Here is a 17,826-nt window from a genome sequence, read left to right as displayed (position 1 = left end):
TAACTAGTAGGTAAAATTGACAGGTTCTTAGTTGTCCGTCAGCCAAATGAATCAGCTGCGACCTCCGTGCTGAATGCTGCACTGATGATATCTTTTTTATGTTCTCCTATCTCTGAAGCTTATTTTGAACTTGAATTTCGATTTTGAACAATTTTATCATAGTTTTTAATTTTTATCCGGTCATATACGTTTTCATTTATCATGCAGATATGGTAGCACAAATCTAAGCATTGCCTATGTCACTATCTGCCCTAGATAGCGTCAACAAAATATTAAGCTTTAAAATCGAAATTCCATTCCAAAATAAAAGGTTTACCATTTTACTATTATCGGAGGTTTAATCCGCTGATTTATTAAAAAGCTAGCGACAATGTTAGTGACTCTTCTGGTTATCCTTTGTAGGTTTACAACCTACCAGGACGTGCGCCGAGTTGGACTCGTCGACGGTCCATATATGGAACAGATATTTTACGAGTATCACCCGTTTAGTTATCCTCGCTCTTGGTCTGGCAAGTGCAGAAAACAATACGGGAAAACCCAAAAAACCTTACTGGTAGGGGCCTAACTTCGAAAATAAAAGAGATAGAAACGTTTGGTTTTTAACAAAATGTTCGCCTTGTAACAAAAACGTTTCCTCCCCAGGAAGAAAATTCAAAACAATGTAGATTTTGAATTATCGCGAAAAGTCATATTTTAGGCCTTTTAAAACTGCGCAGCTTTAACTTTGCGGATTCTTGTTCTCTGATTGGCTGAATCGTATCACGTGGTACGTAGTGCAATTGAATTCTTGGAATAATTGAAGCGTGCAAATATGCAATGAACTAACGAGCGTGCGCGGAGTTCAACAACTACAAGCTGTGAACACTCCTGCGCGCAGTGTTGTGACCTCCCTTCGTCGTATTTTACACACATTTGGACGTCGGCAATTTATTCCATCGATAATTTTAAAGTTTTAACATTTTTATATTAAATTCTTTTTTAATTTAGTTCTAAAACGATTGAGCTTGCTTTCTGTGAAAATTTAATGTACTTTCGTAAAATAATTTTGATGTGGCAGCGATTTGAAAAGGAAATTAGTTAAAAATAATACAAAAAAATCGGACATTTATTGATATTAAAACATGAATAACTTGGGCTGTGTTGACAGTAGAAAAATTTATTAACCTCTATCCGACAGCTTTAAAATTTTTCTACGCGCCGCGCAAATCCACGCGCGCATTTTAGCGTGTCAAAATCGTTTAAAACTAGAATTAGTTGATGAAGGAGCATAATGCAGATCATACGTTGTACGTGTGGCTTGAACATTATGATTTCGCGCCATTTCTTGTTTCTGCACTCGCTTTGAACTTTCATGGCTTTAACAGCAGTTATCGACTGACGACTTTGCTGTATTACATAGTGTACTTGGTACATAATTGATCAACGATAATAGGAGGAACCCCTGCAAGCTTTAAAGGGCTCGTGTTACTTTAACATCACTTTTGAATTTCACGAAAGCAGATAAAAGGTAGGTTTTCGTTGAATCAAAGTAAGCTAATATCAATTAGAACGAGTATAATTGTGTTACTTTAATACATCGCTTGGTACTGTATTTTATAGTTAACTAACGACATTCTCGCTTTAGGTTATTTTATATAAAACACTTTTATCATTGTTGATTGTGACTTGTCCAATCATTGCACTAGTTTATTACAAAGATAATCAAAATCTTGCGGTAAAATTATTATACAAGCACCCATAAATGACAAAAGTCATTTAATTTCAACATTCCTCATTGCTTTTGTGATTTCCTGCAGCTCTTACTACTGGGCAGCTCTTACTACTGGGCAGGTCGCCCCGTGGTGGTTCATGGAGGCGTCTCAAAAAAAACTGACTGAACTATAATCTAAATATGATAAGTGCTTATTAACCTCTCTGCTTTAATTCAAACCTTTTATAGAATCTACATATGAACTTACAATATTTTGCAGTTTTAGTGACGTTGCAGAAACTCCGGAATACTGTGGATTGGGAGGAGGAGAAAGTGATAATTCTGTTATATGGCCTGTTTCTAGGACACGATAAACTTCCTAATAAGGTATTTTTTTCAGGATACGATAAACTTCTTAATAAGGTATGATCTGTAGCTAGGACACGATTAACTTCCTAATACAGTATGTGTAGATGATAACCTTCCTTCCTCTTCTAGATCAGATGGCTAAGTTACGGTGCAAAGACGGGTAGCTTGAGACTACCCGTTGTTACCTATAATCTAACTCACTCTTTCCACATACGCGGCTAACCTGTTCCCGATCAATATTCAGGTAGTGGAGAACTTAGAGTTAGATTATTTATTCCGCTTTTTGATTTTCCCCAGTCTTCATGCTAGATTCCCGTTCATTTTAGAGCCTCATTTAATCAGTCGGCCTTACTAAAGAACCTCTCACCCTAATAAGAACACGTAACTTGAAGTCTGATCGACTACATAGCTTTCGCTACAGCACTAACACGTGCATTTACAGAGGAGCAAAAGTTTGCGGAGGCATCCTAGAACGGTACATATTTTAACATATCATGCACAGGTGCCATTCTGTTTGTTTGGTTCACAGCTATTTCCTACTCCTAGACTCCGTGTTCGGACTTTTGATTTCTGTACCAGTTTATCGTTAACTTAGAGTTAGATTATTTATTCCGCGTTTTGATTTTCCCCACTCTCCATGCTAGATTCCCGTTCATTTTAGAGCCTCATTTAATCAGTCGGCCTTACTAAAGAACCTCTCACCCTAATAAGAACACGTAACTTGAAGTCTGATCGACTACATAGCTTTCGCTACAGCACTAACACGTGTATTTACAGAGGAGCAAAAGTTTGCGGAGGCATCCTAGAACGGTACATATTTTAACATATCATGCACGGGTGCCATTCTGTTTGTTTGGTTCACAGTTATTTCCTACTCCTAGACTTTTGATTTCTGTACCAGTTTATCGTTAACTTAGAGTTAGATTATTATTCCGCTTTTTGATTTTCCCCACTCTCCATGCTATTATTGCTAGATTCCCGTTCATTTCAGAGCCTCATTTAATCAGTCGGCCTTACTAAAGAACCTCTCACCCTAATAAGAACACGTAACTTGAAGTCTGATCGACTACATAGCTTTCGCTACAGCACTAACACGTGTATTTACAGAGGAGCAAAAGTTTGCGGAGGCATCCTAGAACGGTACATATTTTAACATATCATGCACGGGTGCCATTCTGTTTGTTTGGTTCACAGTTATTTCCTACTCCTAGACTTTTGATTTCTGTACCAGTTTATCGTTAACTTAGAGTTAGATTATTATTCCGCGTTTTGATTTTCCCCACTCTCCATGCTTTTATTGCTAGATTCCTGTTCATTTCAGAGCCTCATTTAATCAGTCGGCCTTACTAAAGAACCTCTCACCCTAATAAGAACACGTAACTTGAAGTCTGATCGACTACATAGCTTTCGCTACAGCACTAACACGTGCATTTACAGAGGAGCAAAAGTTTGCGGAGGCATCCTAGAACGGTACATATTTTAATATATCATGCACGGGTGCCATTCTGTTTGTTTGGTTCACAGCTATTTCCTACTCCTAGACTCCTTGTTCGGACTTTTGATTTCTGTACCAGTTTATCGTTAACTTATAGAGTTAGATTATTTATTCCGCTTTTTGATTTTCCCCACTCTCCATGCTATTATTGCTAGATTCCCGTTCATTTTAGAGCCTCATTTAATCAGTCGGCCTTACTAAAGAAAGTAAAGAACCTCTCACCCTAATAAGAACACGTAACTTGAAGTCTGATCGACTACATAGCTTTCGCTACAGCACTAACACATGCATTTACAGAGGAGCAAAAGTTTGCGGAGGCATCCTAGAACGGTACATATTTTAATATATCATGCACGGGTGCTATTCTGTTTGTTTGGTTCACAGCTATTTCCTACTCCTAGACTCCGTGTTCGGACTTTTGATTTCTGTACCAGTTTATCGTTAACTTAGAGTTAGATTATTATTCCGCGTTTTGATTTCCCCACTCTCCATGCTATTATTGCTAGATTCCCGTTCATTTCAGAGCCTCATTTAATCAGTCGGCCTTACTAAAGAACCTCTCACCCTCTTAAGAACACGTAACTTTAAGTCTGATCAACTACATAGCTTTCGCATACCGTTTCGTATCACGTATTTATCATCTCTCCTTCTTCAGAGACTGGCTTTATTTCAACATACCGTATCGTATCACGTTTTTATCGTCTCTCCTTCTTCAGAGACAGGCTTTATTTCAACATACCGTATCGTATCACGTTTTTATCGTCTCTCCTTCTTCAGAGACAGGCTTTCTTTCAGCATGGTTACCCAGAGACTTGATGGTATCAGGGTTCTCGATGTTCTGAGTAATGAATTTAGTTTTTCCCTTCATTCATTCTAAGTCCCACTGTGGCAGCAACCCTTTCTATCTCTTGCATCAGCGTCTCTGTCTCCTTTTCAGTATCTGCTATCAGAGCAATGTCATCCACAAAACCAGTGACCGATATCTTCTCCACCTTGACTCTCCTACTCCTATAAGGCTAAATGGTAAATCCTATTTCAGGGTGCTTGCTTAAGGCTTGTCTCATGCAATAGTCTAGGGCTATTATAATGAACAGGTACGGTATGGTGCTAACATCTGCAAGATCTTAAGGAGAGAGTGGCGTGACACACCCTCTGTAATCAATAACATTTTGCGAAACTTTCAGAAATACTAAGTTTGACCCAGATTTAAGGGGAGATACACCAAAACCGTTTTTGCTCCGAACATCGATTTTATTTTATATTATGGTTAAATAGACAAAAAGAATAAGATTGCACACCTTCAAAATTTTCTAAAAATACTCCCTCATCGAGAAAAAAAATATTTTTCTTTTTCGAAAATTTTTAAAATTTGGAGAAGTCTGTCACTGTAATACCGATAGTTCGGCCATTTTACAAGTTTTTTGGCTGTTTTTTTTACTGAACATTACTTACACTCCGTACAAGACAACCCTTTAAAGCATTATATAATTGAACAATAAATGACCAAGTTACAGACCGAACAAGGTGAAAAAAGAAAAATTGGGATTTTTGCCTACCACCAAAGTTGTACATTTAACCACTCGCCCAGGTCATCAGATATCGCTTAAAACATTCTTGTGAGTGTAGCTAATGATCAGATCAAACTTTTTGGAACAGGATTTCTCTCAGTTTTGAGTTTTAAGGTGTGAAATGTGGCCTTAACGACTTAGTAAAATTCATCGTAAAAAAGGGCCAAACATGGCAGATTTAAGGCTTAAAATGCCTATAACTCAAAAAGTATTAGGTTTTTTGAAATAATTTTTACAGGATCGTAATCAGCTTGGTAAGACGAATCTTTTAGTACCAAATTTATAATAGTTAAAGACACAAAATTTGTAAAAAAATGTGTACAATTTGTACAAAATTTATACAAGGGGGGACCCTTGTGTTCGAGCTGGAAAATTATTTAAGACAATTTGTCTTCTAAAATCACCTATTTGGTACTAAAAGATTCATTTTCTCAAGCTGATTACGATTCTGTAAAAATTATTTCAAAAAAATGATACTTTTTGAGTTATAGGCATTTTAAGCCTTAAATCTGCCATGTTTGGCCCTTTTTTACGATGAATTTTACTAAGTCGTTTGAGGCCACATTTCATACCTTAAAACTCAAAACTGAGAGAAATCCTGTTCCAAAAAGTTTGATCTGATCATCAGCTACACTCACAAGAATGTTTAAAGCGATATCTGATGACCTGGGCGAGTGGTTAAATGTACAACTTTGGTGGTAGGCAAAAATCCCAATTTTTCTTTTTTCACCTTGTTCGGTCTGTAACTTGGTCATTTATTGTTCAATTATATAATGCTTTAAAGGGTTGTCTTGTACGGAGTGTAAGTAATGTTCAGTAAAAAAAACAGCCAAAAAACTTGTAAAATGGCCGAACTATCGGTATTACAGTGACAGACTTCTCCAAATTTTAAAAATTTTCGAAAAAGAAAAATATTTTTTTTCTCGATGAGGGAGTATTTTTAGAAAATTTTGAAGGTGTGCAATCTTATTCTTTTTGTCTATTTAACCATAATATAAAATAAAATCGATGTTCGGAGCAAAAACGGTTTTGGTGTATCTCCCCTTAAAGGTCGCTAGACTGAATGTAATATTTCAGTTAACAACTCTACCTCGATTCGATGCAGTGCACAGTGGGAAAGGTTGAAGTTGACGTTCAAGCAGTCACCCTGCCGAACAAGAAATCTTTCAGGCCAAGAGGCTAGGTGACTAGAAACTCAATCACTATATCCGTGAAACTTGTCGGGAGCACTGTTATGTGAGTTATTTTACCTTCTAAATTCCAATGAGCATGAAAATTACCCAGGTTCATGGAATGCACGAAAATGAACAAAAATTAATATTCTCCTAAAACTAAAAGTGCTCAGAACGGTTTAAAACTGGCCGGAAAGCGTTTAGATTGGTCCTAGGACCACTCAAACCAAGTTTGGGAATCACTGCATGTCTACAACCGATGTAACCAATGTTCCAAAATGTTCCAATTTTGTCCCAATAACTCGTTCACCAGCCTACCTCCGTTCACCAGCATGCGCTGTGACCGTCATGGTCACGGCGCAAGATGCGCGGATTTTAAAATGGCGGGAACACATTTTAATTGCCATTGTACATTATAGTACATAGTGGATAGTGGAGTGTGTGGTCTGATACTTGATAGTAGACAGAGGTTATATTTGAAACATTCCCGGTGCCTTCAACTGTTCTTTACTGTGCATGCACTGACTATTTGATTGCTTAAACGAATAGGCGAGCCTTCAAAAACATTAGTTTCAATGTTTTCATAGTTTTATGATGCAAATATAATTTTTCCATTTACATAACTGATAATACCCCCAATATCTTTTCAGTTGTGGAGGTCGGACCGAAACTGTAATCAGACACTAAACATTGACGAGGACCAATTACTCTACTCTTTCAATGATTAATAAAGATCGCTGATTGCTTTTACTAATGTATAATGTTAAAATGAAAGAGAAACTATCGAGACGAAAGAGAAAAAGGCACTCATTTATTTATAGTTTTATGTCTTAACAATGATATTCGAAAGCTAATTTTAAAAACTGGCTCTGAATCCTTGCTAAATGATTTGGGAAGGTGTAAGGGCTTAATATGCCTGTAGACATCATTTTCAGTGGGTTTTATGAAGTTTATGATTAGAGTATATTTTGGGACTGAAATAAGCGCAAGACCTTCGACGTTTCTATTCCTACTGTTTTTTTAATTTAGCAAATATACAAACAAATTTTATACTGTCGTAAAGATAAAATATTTAGTTATCGGATAGAGACTTGAAAATTAAGTATTACAATAACCAAGCTAAAATATTCAATGTTAAACTCAAAAATTTTCACGCGTCTATGAAGAAATATTTAGTTCTGCGCGTAGTTTTTTGGTCACATCTACGGCAAATTTTCGCCAATTTTGTTCATAGTTTCAAAATGTTATTTAGTAGACAAATTACTTTCGGACTACATCCATATTGTTTATTTAAGTCTAAAAGAAACAACATTTATTTGACTTCAAAATTGTTCAATCTGAATACGAGCTAATTACGACGAAGGGAGGTCACAACACTGCGCGCAGGAGTGGTGAAGAGGCGATCACCTGTAGTAATATCGCCAGCCAGTAAGGTCTGCTGGGTATGAGAGAGCCGAGAAGCTGCAAAAGAAGATAGCACACGAAAGGGGGGGGGTAGGAAGTTGAGAAAGAGGGGGCCGGGGGGGGGGGGGGGGGGGGGGGGGGGGCCGGGGGCCGGGGGGTGGGGGGTGGGGGATATTTCGATATAAGGCTTATTTTAACGGAGAAAAGTATGAAATTTTAAAAGTCGATTTTGAGACTGAGAGTGAAGATCGCGTTTTACTACCCCATCCAGGTGTCCCCTTTTTTGTTGACAAAATTCTTTAGACTTAGTTTCTTTTGGTATATTAAAATTGAAATTTGACTTAGTTGATGGCGGGTTTTGCTTTGTCAAAGTTGATGCTTTTAAAAATGAAAGAGAAAGTCTTTAAACTGCGCGTTGTATTGGTTTTATAATTTGTCGTGAAGAACTAAAATAATCGCGATTTGTCGCGAGGATCTGAGAAAATCGCAATTTGTCGCGGCAAACGTCAAAAATCGCGATTTGTCGCGGAGAATGCAGGGAAAAATCGCGATTCCGCACGTGCCACGATTTTCTTTTGTCCTTGTATGAGACCCTAGTTTGTTTTGAACTTTCTGCTCCAAAGAGGAGAAAACATTTTTGACAGTCACTCAGACATGGACACCGTATTTTGTGAAGTATTTAGTTACATCTTATGCAATATTCATACAGCATATAATTATAAGGAACGTGGGGTAATAATTAATACTATGTTTCGTTTCGACTTTTAAAGATATAACCTATAAACTAAAATCGTTTTGTATCGTGTTTTTCAAAAAGTGGTTAAAACGTTTTTTATTCCGAAATCCACCGTTTTAGTTTGTTTAGTTTGATAATTTCAGTTTTAATTGACGATGTCAATTCATCGCAGCTCGGCGCGGCACAGTAAGTGTAACGCATCGCGCTACAAATTTCAGTTTCAATTTTTCAATTTCAGTTCAATTTTTTGCATAATTTTTGATTTTGATAATTTCAGTTTTAAGTTCTTAAGTACTTAAGTAGGGGGTGCACGATAAAAATAAACTTGCTCGGATTTTCAAAATTTTTGTACCATTGTTTTCTACAGACTGTGAGAATTTTCACAGTACCAAATTTGTTATACTTTTTTGGAATGATCAGTGAGCTTCGCTGTTCGCCTAGGTGCCATATTTGATGGTGCGCGGCTTTTGGAGCAAAATTAGGTGTAAAAGTCGCGTAATTTGACGAAATTCGTTGATTTTTGTCATATTATTCTGTCATATCTTCGGTTCCTGAACATGAATCATGCTGAAAATTTGTCAGAACCTTCCAATCATACTTAACTACCGAACCTAATTTTGTTTGGAGAGATTGGCCTTCATTAAGAGGTCTAAAAATGACAAAATAGGTATAAATTCGTTGATAACTCAAATTCTGACCATCGAAATTGCTCAAACTAAATTAGGTTCAGTAGAACATAAGTGTTTACGTAAGCTGACCAAATTTCAATAAAATTGTTATATGGGAAGTATATATATGGGTAAACTAGACCTGCAGAAGCCAGGGGAACGGCTCATAGCAGGGTAATCAGGATGGCCCGGTACCCAAAAACCTGATTAACTAGCAAAGATAAAAAATAACAATAGGTAAAAAAATAGATACCAATACTATACCGATATAAGAAGCATAGTTCAGAAGGATCAAACCGGGATGTTCCTTCTGTTAGTCTTTTGTAAGAGTCCATGGCTGTCGTATTCTTGTCTCTATTTCTTTTCTTCTCCGTGTTGTATTAGTCTTGCTGTAACGAGGAGTTAAAGAAATGTCCGTATGGTATACTATGGTCCTGGGAGGTATCATGTTAAATATATAGAGGGCTGGGGAAGTCACTGAATCATGTGAATGAGAAATAAAAGGAAACTGAGTATGTAACGTGGTTGTCCCTTCCACAATCAGCAAAGAAGAAAAAAAAGGGGTGGGGGGAGAGAGAGAGACAAGCATTAAGTCAAGCGACGAGAGCCGTCCAGTGGACTATTGAGCCCTTAGAACTGGCTGGGTAGCAGGACCTGCTGCAAGTCTGAACACGATCTGGGGAGGGGAGGGTGATTGTGGTAGAGGGACAATTACGTCAGCTATGGCTAAGAGAAAGAGACTAAGGGGGTTCATAGAAATCTAGATACTTGGTAGCTCTAGCGAACCCCACTATGTTACTGATAAGCTGATAGAGAAGGTTTGATGGAAGGTGTCCTCTCTGATGGTATAGTTACCAAGGTAGTATTTCCTGTGTATGGAGAATGCTGGACAGCTTGTGAGGTAGTGTGCTGTAGTTTCCTTGTCTTCATCACACTTTTTGCATATGCTGTTGGGTTCGTTGCCAATCTTGTTTTGGAAATATCTGAGATAACTGCATCCTGTGAATAGATGGGTAAGAATTCTGGTATTGTCTCTGTTATGTCGTTTAACGTCAAGGACTCAAGGTGTCTGTCAAAGAAACTAATAATGTTGGATTGGTGAAAATCAGTGGAGGATCTGAAGAGTAATAAACGTTTAAAGTGATGTCGAGAAAAGTAACTGTCTAAAATATAAGAGAGAGAGGAGTGAGTGTAAGGGGCAAAAGGAGGCGGTCCAATGGGAGGAGAGTCGGATCCTTTGTTTGCCAGAGAATCTGCGAGCTCATTGCCGTTTATTCCACTATGCGCCGGTACCCAGTGGAGGGTGACGGATAGCGTCCTTTTGATTTGAAACCCCACGGTGGAGGTTGGCGTGTGCTGCAATTTATTAATCAATGGTTATTACATAAATGATATTATAGAAGTCACACTAAAATATAATAATGTAAAATAAAATATATTAAAATAAATGCCCTACTAAAAGTACTATATAACTAACGGTCTGCAAAACTGGTTGAAGTCGCAATTTGCAAACATGCTAATTACTATTTAGTAATAATAGATAAAAAGTTTTGCGCGGCAGATGTAAATTCGGCAATATAAATGGCAGTGAAATTAAAATGATATGTTGTTGATAAAAGATCATAGTCATTTGTCGCGAGTGATCTTTCTTTACGCGTTGTCGCTTACTTATAACTCGGTGCTGTAGTCTATTTGCGAGCGCCCTTCTCTTTGAGACTTTCTTAGCCCAGGTTTACTATAAAGTAAGAAATTTGGCCAATTTTCATCGTCTCCTGAGCTTTGCAGCTTGAGGAGTTCGCGCTTAGCTGAATTTTTAAAGATTTCAATTGAAAAGGTAGAACTTGGAATAGTTATATCCTTACTTTGTTTTGTAATAGAGAGCATGGGTCCTTTGAAGAAAAGAGTATTTCTAAATGTTGGGCCGTTGTAAGTTGTGAACCAAAAAAGGTTATGTTCGTATGTGGAATTATAGGTGGGAATATCGTGAGGGAAAAGTTCTTTGATGGATTTAGGGAGAAGGCTTGGCATGTTCCTTACTTTGTGTAGTAGAATAAGAGCGTTTTTTACAATGACGCTATGGACTGTTAGGATATTATGCAATCTAAACGCACTTTTTGTGTGCTCCGGGGGATTGCCGTCTTTATATCTATAATTTACATATCCTGACATAACAGCTCTAATTCCCTGCTTTTGCTTGGTGAACAGAGATTCAATGTGACATTTTGAGGCAAATCCCCACACTAAAGAACAGAAATTTAAATGGGATTGGATAAGGCTTTGGAAAATGTTTAGGCGGGCTTTGATAGGTAGAAGGTGCTTTAGCTTATACATAACTCCGAGGTAGCGACCCATCTTTATTCTAACTGCCGTAATGTGTTTTTTCCAAGTGAGCTTTTCGTCTAGGATCACTCCTAAAAATCTTGCTTCAGTCTTACGTTCGATTACAGTGTTGTCAATGGACAAATTAAAGCCGCTGAAGTCGATTCTTTTTCTAGTAAAAATCATGTAACACGTCTTTTTTACATTTAAAGATAGCCCATTAGCACCTACCCAATCTACAAGACGTGAAATTAGCTGATTAGCTTTTAATTGTATTTCTTCTAGGGTGGTTCCACTAATTAATATGTTTGCGTCGTCGGCATAAAGGATGAACTTTGCAAAATCACTAATTCCAGGTAGGTCGTTTATATAAATTACAAATAAGAGAGGTCCTAGAATGCTACCCTGAGGAACGCCGTAAACTATGGGCATGCTAGAAGAGCAAGTTCCGTTTAAAGTTACGTATTGAGATCGATTACAAAGGTAAGATCTAAACCATTCGTGCGCGACTCCCCTTATCCCATAATGGTCAAGCTTCTTAAGCAAGGTCTCATGATCAAGCACGTCAAAGGCTTTACTGTAATCGAGCAGGAGTAGTAGGGAAATTTGTTTCTTATTCAGAGAGTGTAGTATAGAATTTTGGGCATTGAGCAGTGCATGTTCGCACGATCTTCCTGGCCGAAATCCGTATTGATTTTCGAAAAGAGAATCGTTCTTATCTAAAAATTCTAAAACACGAGCATGCATAAGTTTCTCATAAATTTTCGAGAATGATCCCAAAAGAGAGATCTGGCTAGATTCACATGTTTGTGACAAAACTTTTTCATTTTATCATACGCGTCGCAGTTTTTTTGTGTTGGATTTATAGTTTTTTTCAAAAAAAAGTAACTTCTTGCGGTTGCATGCCGCCTCAAGCCAGGGTAAGGTCCTGCTGAGTGCGTTGAGGGCTCCTAGAGTGTCTAGGATGAGGTGGGATCGGGTGATAGTGCCCGATAAGGCAAGAAGAACTGCTTTGCTGTCGATACAGATGTGGAGCTCAGTAGCTTCGTAAAAGTTCTTGGAGATGTGGATACAGAGGTGGAGTAAAGCCAGTAACTCTGCTTGGAAGATGGTTGTGGTGTTTTCGAGTTGGTGGAAATGTTCTGTAATAGACGATGAGTTTAGAAAGAGGACGAACCCCGCTCCTGCGAGGTTGTTCTTCACCGAGCCGTCGGTGTACCCCACTAGAGTGTCTGGTTTATGAAGGAGAGGGATCTGAACTAGGGCAACCGAGCGGTCGAGAATATCCGTTGTGAAGGATTGTGACAGGTTGAGTGATGCTGGTGCTATGTCTAAAAGGGAAAGAGGTGGAAGAATCTTCTTGAGCTGATCATTGAGGAGTATCGAGTGAGATGTCAGCTTTCCGTCTCTAAGTCCGTTTGAGGCGGACGAAGTGATGTTAAGCCTGAGGAAAGTTTTAAGAGAAATGGAGTGAATCCTGAGGTCGAGAGGGGGGAGTTGGGTGAGGACTTCTAAGTAACAGGTCGGTGAGGAGGAGATGGCTCCTGTGATCAGGAGTAGAGCTGTTCTTTGTACGTGGTTGAGCATGTTAGTAGCCCATTTTCTGGAGTCCAGTATATGGCTCCAGACCACTGATCCATGAGAAAGAGCTGGGATGATGATTTGTTCGTAGATCCAAAGTGTGTAGGAAGGTTTAAGTCCCCATTTTTGCTACATGTAGATCTGATGGTGTGCAGGTTCCTGATAGCTTTAATGCAAGTGGCATCAATGTGGGGTCTCCATAGGAGCTTGGAGTCTAGGGTAATACCAAGGTACTTGACCTCATTTACAAGGTGAATGTTGATGCCTCTTAGAGATAGGGGTTTATCAAGCGTCCATAATCGTTTCCTGGTAAACATGATAGCTTGGGTCTTGAGAGAGCTAAGTTTAACGCCGATGGTCGTGCACCAATTATCAATGATAATGAGGTATCTTTGACAAATGGCTCTGATGGTGGGAATGTCTATTCCTCCTACTATGATGGAGAGGTCGTCTGCGAAAGCTTGAATGAATGATGTGTCTAGGTTGTGGTTAGAGAGGAGGTCGTTAAGAGTAAGGTTCCAGAGAAATGGCGAGAGTACTCCTCCTTGAGGGCAGCCTCTGCTGATAGTTCTAGAAATAGAGATACCGTTAAGGGTGAGAGTGATAACTCTATGGGAAACCATATAGTAAATCCAGTTGCATAAGGTGGTGGGAATTCCCGAGTTGTTGAGGTTATGGTAGATGGCGTCATAAGAGATGTTGTCGAAGGCTCCTTCAATGTCCAAAAAGAGTCCTAGGGCTTGATTTCCAGCTGAGAGGGGAAATTCAATTTTGTTGGTAATCTTGTGAAGGGCGGAGTCGGTAGAGAAGTTTCTCTTGAATCCATGTTGGTTGTCTGTAGTGAGGTTGGAGAGTCCAATGTCGGCTTCAATGTACCAGATGATTAGTTTTTCCATAATCTTCTGTAACGTCGAAGTAAGGCTGATGATACGAAATGCTCGCACATTTGTATAGTCGTCTTTGAGAGGTTTGGCGATAACCACACCATTAGTCTCATTCCAGTCGTCAGGTGTAATACCCAAACGAAGGGAGTGTTTATAAAGGTGAAGAATACAAGGTGAGATAGAATCCCAGCATGCGTTAATCATATTGAGTCGAATGTTGTCTGGTCCCGGAGATTTGTTCGGAGCCATGTCCATGCAGACTTTCTTCAGTCTGTTAGGCGTGATCAGGGAGTTGATGATGTTGTCGTGATCTGGGCCTGGATCAATAGGAGGGTGAGCTATCGGGTTGTCAATGGGGAGGAGAGCTTCAGCTAGCGTATTTAGGATTTCTCTTGGAGATGATGTGAAGCTGCCGTCCGGTTTTTTAAGGGATCCTAGCTGTCCGGGATTAGTGTTCAGTGATTTCATGACTTTATGGAGTCTAGCTGCTGAGGGTATGCTAGAGATTTTGTTCACGTAGTTTTTCCAGCTAGATCTTTTAGCTGTCCTGATTTTTTGTCTGTTTTTGTAGTCTTTAAGTCCGGTTCTGTAGAGGTTCCAGAAGTGATCTGTTTTGTGTTTTCTGGCTTTCCGGTGCATGATTCTGACTAGCCTACGCTTTGATGTGAGTTCAAGGTTCCACCATGGTACTGATGATCTGATGGAGAAGAACTTGATCGGGCAGGCTATGTTGAAGGCTTGGATGAGTGTGTTAGAGATATAAGAGTTAAGCTTATTGAGATGGGGTAAGTCGCACGTGGGAGAATATCTGAAAGGAGAGTCAGAGATAGATTGTGTAACTAGATCGTTGAAAAGCTTCCAGTCCTTGGGGGATCTGTAGGGAAGTTTAGTCGGAGGGGCAAGATTAATGGTGTAGGATAATCTGGCGTGGTCAGAAACTGTCGAGCAAAAGGAGCTGGACCAGTCATCTAGGAGGTGGAGTCCGTAGTCATTGGTAATCGTGAGATCAATGATAGAGCTTCCTAATTTAGAAAGGTTAGTAGGATTTGATCCCTTGTTGATGATATGAAGAGAGTTGGCAGCAATAGTGTCCGCTAGTGATCTGCCTCGGGAGTTAGTGAGTCTATCTCCCCATAGTGTGTTCCTGGCGTTCGTGTCGCTACCCATGACTAGAGGGATTTTGTTGAGGTTACAATGAGTAATGAGGTCTAATAACAACGGGTTGTTAATAGGAAGAGTGATGTCTCGGTAATCGGTATGCTGAGCAGATGATGAATGATTCTGTGTCAAGAGTAATTCTGATTGTGGTAATATCAGGTGAGCTGAAGTGTCCCAGTCTCATGCTAAGTGCATGAAGTCCTTGAGGGACAATGATCGCTGATCTAGCTCGTCCGGTGGACGAGATGAACGGTTTGTGTGAGCTAGGGATGTTAGGTATGCGCTGTTTTTTGCTGACATATGGTTCTGTTAATAAGAGAATAGTGGATGGTTTGAGGTCTTTGAGTATGCTGGCTGTAGCTGTGGTCATTTTGCGAAGGTTAGCTTGAATGATAGGTGTGGCTGGGAGTTTAGAATTTGAAACATTAGTGTTGACAGTCATATTTAAATCGAAAGAGAGAAACAAGGTCTTGTAAAGAAGATTTCAAGAGAAAACGTAAAACTGAGGTTAACGTTAAGCTGAAGTTATGTCCTCGGGTGATGAGGAGGGAGAGTCTTTAGCGTAACTGTTGTTACGGCTCCTTTGAATCTTTCTTGTAGGCGAATGATCGTGTGGGCTGCTCCAGGGTGTGGGTGTTTTTTCCCCTTTGTCCTTTGTTGGGGTGTTGAGTGGAGTAATCAACTCGATCAGGTTAATCTCAGTCTCGGTGAGGGTGGTGTTCTCAGCGTCTTCACCGCTGGTGTTGAGCAGTCTATCCTCTGTATCTGTAGCGGATCTGATGTCCAGATCGGCCATCAGCTCCGCTGGAGACTCAGAGGAGGTGATCACCGCTGGGGAGATCTTCTTTAAGTCCCACGGGTCATTTTTGTCTCTGGTCTGTGGCGTGATACTGTTGAGTGAGGCTATCATCTGAGCCTTGATAGTATAATGGTCTTCGTCGGGTCTGTAGATACCTGTCAATCCAGGGATGCCTGGAGCTCTCCACGTAACAGTGGACCCTCCGATCTTTGAGGTCCAGTTGTGAGTTCTAAGCCAACTGAAGGCGTTCTCGTCTAATTCCAAGTATACTTGGAGCATGGAGTTGTCTGAAGAAAGCTTACCAGGTCTGAAAATCGATACTTGTTTGCGGTTAACTTCTCCACATGATCCTGCTGCGAAGGCTAGATGTATCTTGTCAATAAGGTTTCTATGGGCCAGGTATATCTTGCCCATAATTTTGTGTCCGGGAGGTCGTTCTCCTGGTTTGAAGCATTTGAATCCCAAGTGGTCGTCAGGAAGGTTATCTTTCTGTGTTTCGATGGCTTTCTGGTAGAAGCTGAGGGCTGTTAGGTTATTACAAAAAAGGGCGTAACCCCTCCCGTGTCTGTCTCGTTTAGCACTTTTTATATGGGAAGTATTATAACTTTTCGATTGTTTCCAAAATAATGTGCTGGCCGAAATAAGAGCTAAAAAACCATTCAATGGTCAGCGCGCGCGTCTTACTGTCGATGGCGCACTGCCTATCTTAAGATCAGAAGTTAATATTACCTTATGAGTATTGCTGAAAGCACAGTGTAAGGCCTACACGGACCTTACACTTATAGTTATACCTTACAATTACACGTGATCGGGAGTTAGTATTACTTTATACCTTACATGTTACAATTGCACTGCGCGCATCTTCCACTAATACGTGGGGACCTCATTGGATCTTTTAAAAAGTTAAAATGATAAGTGGTTTGGCCAATTACGGAGCTGGTTTGTTCAGTATGAGCAGATCTGGTCTTACTGTGGTATCAAACAGTAGATGCAGTAAAATGAAGAAAGTCCACAGTTCTTAAAGAACTGAGTTCTTTTCTTCCGGAGAGGGTGAGACCATATTGGAACAAACTCCCCTCGGATGTCAAAAATTGTGGGACTATGTTAAGTTTTAAAATAAGATTAGAGGCTTTCAAAAAAGAAACTATTTTAAACGGATCTGTAAATGATAGTCAATTTTGGTATGTTTCGGACGAAGTATTAGGAAAGATTGAGGGATTAAATTATGCTACTAATAAAGAGAAGCACAATGAATATCTTGTGTGTAATTCTTAACGGGTGATACTCGTAAAATATCTGTTCCAAAATATCTGAGTCCAAAATATCTGAGTCCAACTCGGCGTGCGTCCTGGTAGGTTGTAAACCTACAAGTGTAATCCTCATGTTGCTAAAAAACGCTTTATCAACTTATATAGTAGTGGAAAGTATGTAAATTAGTTTCATTTTAACTTGGTTGTCTAGGCCATTAGATTTAAGATAATTTTTAAACTTTAGTAGATATATTTTTGATGATGTGTGATGACAATTGTGTCATTATATTTTGATTTGATTTGATTTGATTTTACTATAATATCCGTGTTGCCGAGATCGCTCCGTCAACTTGGAAGATATACCTATCCGTAAGTTTTCTTAATATTCGGCTATAATTAAGAAACTATTATACCTGATGTCGTGCGGGCCATTTGTCAAAAGATGCTTAACTCTTTGCCTTTTTATAAAATGACTCTTAACAATTTTTATTTTTCTACTACAATTTCTGTGCAAAACGCTTCAACTTTCATTGTTGGGTTTAACTGAAAACTCATTGACATACGTTGCATGCCACTTTGGGATACGAAACATGTATCAAACAACTCATTACCAAAGCATTTACTTAAGGCTTAGGTTATGTGGAGTCTCTTTATCTCATGAATCTAATACGTCATATTAATTGAAATGGTCAGCGACTATTAAAACTGATATTTATTAACATTGCATCTGCAG

General features: G+C 39.2%; 1 long non-coding RNA gene across 1 annotated transcript; it reads left to right on the top strand.

The window, feature by feature from the left end:
* The first annotated feature begins 1,117 nt into the window (after window positions 1-1,117).
* On the top strand, window positions 1,118-7,570 carry LOC134821857 (uncharacterized). Its single transcript, XR_010161061.1, has 4 exons — window positions 1,118-1,507; window positions 1,971-2,077; window positions 6,200-6,358; window positions 6,945-7,570. It is a non-coding gene; the product is annotated as an uncharacterized LOC134821857 (long non-coding RNA).
* Window positions 7,571-17,826: the final 10,256 nt, after the last annotated feature.

The sequence above is a fragment of the Bolinopsis microptera genome, chromosome 10 (assembly GCF_026151205.1).
Source record: "Bolinopsis microptera isolate Bmic1 chromosome 10, MBARI_Bmic_1.0, whole genome shotgun sequence".
Classification (NCBI taxonomy): domain Eukaryota; kingdom Metazoa; phylum Ctenophora; class Tentaculata; order Lobata; family Bolinopsidae; genus Bolinopsis; species Bolinopsis microptera.
This window is presented reverse-complemented; position numbering and strand designations above follow the sequence as displayed.